This window comes from Nuphar pumila, chromosome 7 (genome assembly GCF_984573655.1).
Source record: "Nuphar pumila chromosome 7, dmNupPumi1.hap1.1, whole genome shotgun sequence".
Taxonomy (NCBI): Eukaryota; Viridiplantae; Streptophyta; class Magnoliopsida; order Nymphaeales; family Nymphaeaceae; genus Nuphar; species Nuphar pumila.
Window position 1 is genome coordinate 101,471,633 of NC_143255.1, and position 6,397 is coordinate 101,478,029.

The window sequence follows — 6,397 nt, forward strand, 5'->3', positions numbered from 1 at the left end:
CATGATGTGATACATTCGAATATATCAAACATTTTCACCTATGTCACATGGATACGGCTGCAGATACGGGGATACAGGGTCACAAATAGAGTCTGCATGACAGATTTTCACCACCTAAATTCCTTCAATACATTTCATGTAAAACATCCTTCAAAATTTCAATGTAATAATGCTCAGTCAAACGAAGTTTTCTTTTCTGTAATGACAAAAGATGTCATTGGCACCCTTTGAAAGGAGTTTAACATTAACAACATTGCATGCAATTACATGCAGTGCAGTCCAAGCTTTGAGCAGTTTCAAAGAACTACGAGAAACTAGTTTTCTCCAATAACGAAATTGAAGATCTTTAATTAAGACACTTTTTTTTCCTTTCTTGATGATTTCATTTTTTCCCTCTACTTTGCTTACTTTATAGACCTACACATGCGATGGATGCTTTTAGCAAAAAGATTGACAGATATATTTAAGTCATCAAATACATGTTTCTACTATTCACTTTTTATGTATTCTTTTTACTAGCTTCCCTTAAATCTAATTAAACACTTCAAGCTAATGCATCAGAGCAACTCTTATGAACACTTCTCATGTTCTCAGGGAAGAAGAGGATGGATGGAGAGATGGGAATATATGGAGTTTCTATAATTCTATTTCCTTCTTGAAAATCATTCAAAATTTGAAAGATGAATAAAAATAAAACAGAGAAAATACCACTGGTTCATTTTTTTTTAAAGAAAACTCTCATTATAATTTGTTATTAAGACTTTTACTAATCAGCCTGAAACTTTTAAGAGATAATCTGCCACCGGATTGCTGTGGATACCTTATTTTCAAAATTATCATGAAAATAGAGATTCGATAAGAGGATTTAATGAGGTTGATCTTGCTTTGAATGAGTAAACTCGTCTTCTTACAATTGCAACATCAAAAAATTGTTAGAACAAAATTTTCTTCATTGGCAGTTTTTGGTAGAACAAAAGGACCCTGCGTAAACAAGTTTGTAATGCAAATTTCAATTTTCTTATTATAACGTTTTCCTCATGCAAAGAGTTATTTATTCCAAAAGTTTCCAAAATCATATCATCAAAACATAAACCAACCAAGGAACAATAGCGTTTCAGAAATAACTTAAATAATCTAAAACATCCATATGATTGAAAATCTTGGCTAAACCTTCCATTTCCAAACAACCACCTTCAATAATTTCAGTCATCTCAATGATTCTATATTGGTTTTTGATTGTTTTCACCAACGAATATAACCAAAACCTCTGATAGGACTAGAATATGTACCTACCTGACCCAGGTGACCTCTTTCTTTGTGAAATGTGAAATATGGACTACCTGAAGACATAAATATTTACTGATAAAATCATTAAAAATAGAAGAGACCCCTCTCTTGAGAAAAAACAAATCAATATCTCGCAACTTTTCCTCAGAGGGCTTCTCTTAAGAAAAAATAAATAAAAAACTCAACTTTTCCTCAGAGGGCCAACTTGAGTATTTAATCAAAGCTCGTTCCCTTCTCACATCCTCCAAATTTGGAAAAAACCCATTTGGGAGCACTAAATTAGAATAATTTCACGCATCCCATTTTCTAAACCAAAAAATAAAAAATAAAAAGAATTAACAGATTTTCTAATCAAAGCTCCTCATCTCACAATCTCTACTAGTCATCTATATTTGGAAAAAAACCCCACTTGAGAACAATAAACTATAATAATTTCATGACTCCCACACGATCCATACCACACAAATAAAAAATTTAAATTAATATAAAAAAAAACGAATTGCAAAGCACAAACACGTAATGTTCATTCTATCATTATTGATGAAGAAAAATTACTATACAAAAGGGCAACAAAAATCCATATATTTTTCATCTCTACACCATTAAAAAAACAGGAAAAATGCGATATTTCCTAACCTGATTAAACAGGAAGAAAAAAAAAACTAAAATAAAAAAATAGAATGAAAAACATGTTCTTACTCCTTTTTTTTCAACCTACTTACCTAGAAAATTACTTATTTCCTTTTACTCGCCCCATCCATTCACAGTCTCTCTACTCCCAAGTCCCAACACCGCTGAACACAAACAACAAGAAGAGAAACTCCCCAACTCCGACTATCCAAACAAGGGAAAGACGAATTAATCCAAGGCATTGGGCCCCACGCAGGAGTTCAAGACGGGGCTCCAGAGCCACTGGACCAGGAACCTCCGACCGCCCCTCCCCACCATGTTGTACTGCCGCCCGGCGCCGTCCGTCATCACCTGGCCAATGTACGCCCCGCCTCCGCCGGTGCCGTACACCCCCTCGCAGAGGTCGGCGATCTCTGTCGGCGCCGTGGGATCCTCTCCGGCGTACCACGCGTTGATAAGCGGGTTCGACGACAACTCGGCGATCTCGTGCCCGATCACGCTGATCATCCCGTCGACGGCCACGTCGCCGTTGGGCGGACGGAGCGCGACAGTCTTGCCGGACATGTAGGCCGGGAGGGCGAACGGGAAGGCGCAGGTGTCGGGGCACTGGGCGGCGCTGTTGCCCACCCAGGCGTACGGGAGGGTGTAGCCGACGATGGAGGGGAAGGTGAAGTAGTGGAAGCCGCAGACGGCGCGGCAGAAGTCCTGCATCCGGACGTCCGGCGCCGTCAGGACGAGGTAGATCCCGTTCTTGGGGTCGATCGGGAGGCGGGCCCTCCGGCCACCGCCGGAAACGGCGGTGCGGATGAGGTACTGGACGCTCAGCCTGGTGAGCGACTTGCCGTGGGAGTAGCGCGGGTCACGGTACTCGCCAGCGATGCGGACGCTGTCGCTCACGTTCGCGCCCGTCTGGTCCGTGTAGAGCTGCGCCGTCTGCCACCAGTGGGAGACCGTCGACGCCGTCGGACCGGAGCCGGCGCTGGTCGACTTCTTGGCGGAGCTGTCCGACGAGAGGGAGAGGATGAAGTCGCGGATGATCTGCTGGCTGGCGCGAGGCCACGAGCCGTACCAGATGAGGTGGACGTTGATGAAGTTGGTGAGCACGGGGCCCATGTGGTAGCGGAGCTTCACCAGGTCAGACGACCCCTCGAAGCGCTTCGATGCCGTCAGCGCAGCCGGGTCCTCGCCGTGGCCGAGCTTAGTCGTGGTGGTGGTGCCGGCGGAGTCTCGCCAAGGGCGCCAAGCAAGGGATTGAGTGGAGAGTAGCAGGAGGAGGATAAGTGTGAAGAGGGTGATGGGTGGTGGAAATGGGCGGATTCCGGCCATCGTGGTGGTGGCAATGGTGGTAAGTGTGGGAAGAAAAGGGGAGAGGGAGTATATAGAGGGAGGAGGAGAAGAAGCGCGCCGAGGGGCCATAGGGGGAGGGTGGGGCTGGAGACAGCTGCCAGTTGGATATTTCGGGAGGCGTGAAAAGACGAAAGAGGAGATAGTATTTTTCGAAAATAGCGATCGTACCCCTTCCGCGGTTGCCAATGCGGCCATGCCTTCGCGATCGATGGGCCCTTCCCTCGGGGTTTTATGGGTATTTTCCTCATTGTGATGCCTAAAATAAATAGTGTGGTACACAGCTACAGGGGGACACGACAGAGTACGGGATCACCTTTTTCTTACAAAATGACGAGAAAGTTCCCTATATTTTTAAATGACTAAAATACCCCTGAATCCTGGCACGACGAGACCATGAACGGCCTTAAAAAATTAGCTCCAATAATGTAAAAAACTTTCAATAAAACTCACAACAATCATGTGAAACTTAGGGGCAATTTAGATATTTTACCAGTACGGCTACTAACAGGAGCACTGCTGTTTCATAAGAGACAAAGGAATGATCATATTCATTTTCTTTAGGCGTATTTTAGTAATTTCCAGAGAATGATCGGCCGGTACGCCGCCCGCATTCCACCCAGCTGGAGCCTTGTTTGTATCCCCTCCCGGCCGTTTCCAAATTACCGAAAATGGTAGATAAACTGAAAAAAGACGGCAAGGTCCCTCACCGATTTTGGAAAGGGCATCTTGGTCATTTCCGAAATATTTTTAGGAACTTCATTATGATAAAAAAAATGAAAAGAGTCGCGTGGGAGGGAGAGCGGGCGTTGCCCCTTTTTGACTAGATCAGGTTTGGGAATGGGGGATCACTACTGTTGATCTGTGAAATGACGAAAGTAGTCATCGTTCTTGGAGAATTTACACTATGTGCCACTTTACTCCCATCGGGGCTCTTCGACGGAACCAACTGAGTCGGGTAGCAGATGCTTGGTTTTTTTACCAGCCCTACTTAGGGCGGTCAACGGGTCGGGTCAAGGTTGATCCAGACTCACTCATCGGGTTTTTTTAGGTCATGGAAATAAAATCCTAAACCCGAACCTGCATAATTTGAAAATTTTATTTTTATGAAAAAAATATTATATACTTGTTTCCGGATTGGCATTTTCCATGGCCATAGTCGAGAATTCGGGTTCAAATCGGGTCGGGTACCCAAATACAAACTGGTCTCCTTGACAGCCTTATCCCTTATGCTGTGGGTGTCATAATTCCGGGTCCGTTGGGGGTAGAAGTTGATGGATCTACGCTTTTGTATTTGATCATCTCCGGAACTATAGGTTCATAGGGGCTGCCCACTGTCCTCTTTGATCGGATTTGGACCAGCATGGACCTCCGCGGGGAAGGCAGCATGCTACCGATATTCTTTGATCTTTCTTTGCTTTGCCACTAGCGGAGCAGGATATGTGATATAGTAGTACCAATATCCATTATATTTGATCGGTGCGAACACCATATATAGGGATGGCAGTGGGGCGGGGGACAAGGTCTCCACCCCCGCCCCGCCTCAAGATTAGAACCTCCATCCTCGCACGGGGATGGATTTTAACCTCCAACCCCGCTTTCATCCCCGATTCATGTCCTCCATCCCCAATTCAAACCGGGATGAGGCAGTGCGGGGCGGGGAATAGATGGGGATGGGGCGGGGAAAAGTGAATGTCCATCCGCGAGGGATGGATTTTAACCTTCGTCCCCGCCTCCATCCCCGTTTCATACCCTTCATCCCCGCTCCAAACGGGGCGAGGTGGGGTGGGGCGGGACCCCGCTTTCCCCCGGTCCACTGCCATCCCTAAGCATATAAGTGCTCGCCTCTTTTACTAAGAGGCCTGGATCACTGGATAGATGGGTTTCAAAAGGGGTAGCTCATAGGTCTCTGATCTTTGAGGGCAGTTTCTTTGCGTAAATATCAAAAAAAAGAAAAAAAACTGGTAACATCGCTTAAGTCATGTTTACCAAACAAATAGAGTCAGTGAAAGACCTGTTTTCCATGTTAAGAAATAAAGTGCCTCATTTATGAAATAGAATTTTTCACTTCAAACACTCGAATTAAGGTTTTAGAGTTGGGATGGGAGTTTATGCATTTAGTAAAAACTTAGTCGATGTTTTAAAGAATGACGTTGAAAAGATAGTTATGCATTTGGAAAGAATCTGCACTAAAAATTGGATTTGGTAACTACCACCTCGAGCTGCCAAATCCAGGAATTGGCAACTTGCCAACTGTCATCTTTTTTTTCAAATGCAGAAATTCTATTTGATTACAAGTTGCCAATGAGAGCCAAAAGAATGTCATTGGGTTGGATCTTGGCTGAAACCAGTTGGATTCATACCTGAATCAACCAGGGTTATTGGGTTATTGATCAATTTGGATCCTATCTGGAATTGACTATGCACATCTAAGCTCTGTCATATGCATCTAGACATTATGATTATGGATTGGATCCTACTTGTGGTTCTCAAACAATGAATCATGTAGTGACGGGATTTTGATCCAAATTAGGCTCCATGTGTTGGGCCCAGATTCAACCTATTCCTGGTCAGGCTTGGAAATCCCTGATCAAGAATTATGTTTGTCAGTATTCAATGTGGGATCAGAATTAAAAGATCGTTGTACATTCTAATTATGGTCAGATTGTATTTGGACTTGGAAGAGATTGGGTTTAGATTGAGCTACCTGAGATCTAGCTCCATCTGAATCTATATCCAGTTGTTATTTTGCCACATTTACGCACTATAAAACCTAAAATGCAGAAAATGTTTTATATCACCAGTACAATATCCGAGTTCAACCTACCAGATCTGACCCAATCTTGAGCCTTAACAGCTTTGTAAAATACATATTTTACAGTAATTGGGTTGGATCACATGTTTATGCACAACCCAGCAAAACCGATTTTAGTTTGGAGAATAAACCCAAAACTGTAATTTTGGTATGTGATCGAACCTGGGTTGGACCTCCCATATTCATTTTGAAACCAAACTCGGGTCCATATAACGTGTATGTTTCGGTGTGGACCCTACTCGACTTAGTGCAACAGTAAAGTGCTCGGCTGTCAGTGTGGAAGCGCGGGGCCCAGATTTAGAAAGCAAAAGCGCCGCGTCA

At 43.9% G+C, this 6,397-nt stretch overlaps 1 pseudogene across 1 annotated transcript; it reads right to left on the minus strand.

Annotated features, from left to right (window-relative positions):
• Positions 1-1,787: 1,787 nt before the first annotated feature.
• LOC149832668 (protein EXORDIUM-like 3 pseudogene) lies at positions 1,788-3,317 on the minus strand (annotated as a pseudogene). The gene has a single exon (XR_016433125.1). The product of XR_016433125.1 is annotated as a protein EXORDIUM-like 3 pseudogene (transcript).
• Positions 3,318-6,397: the final 3,080 nt, after the last annotated feature.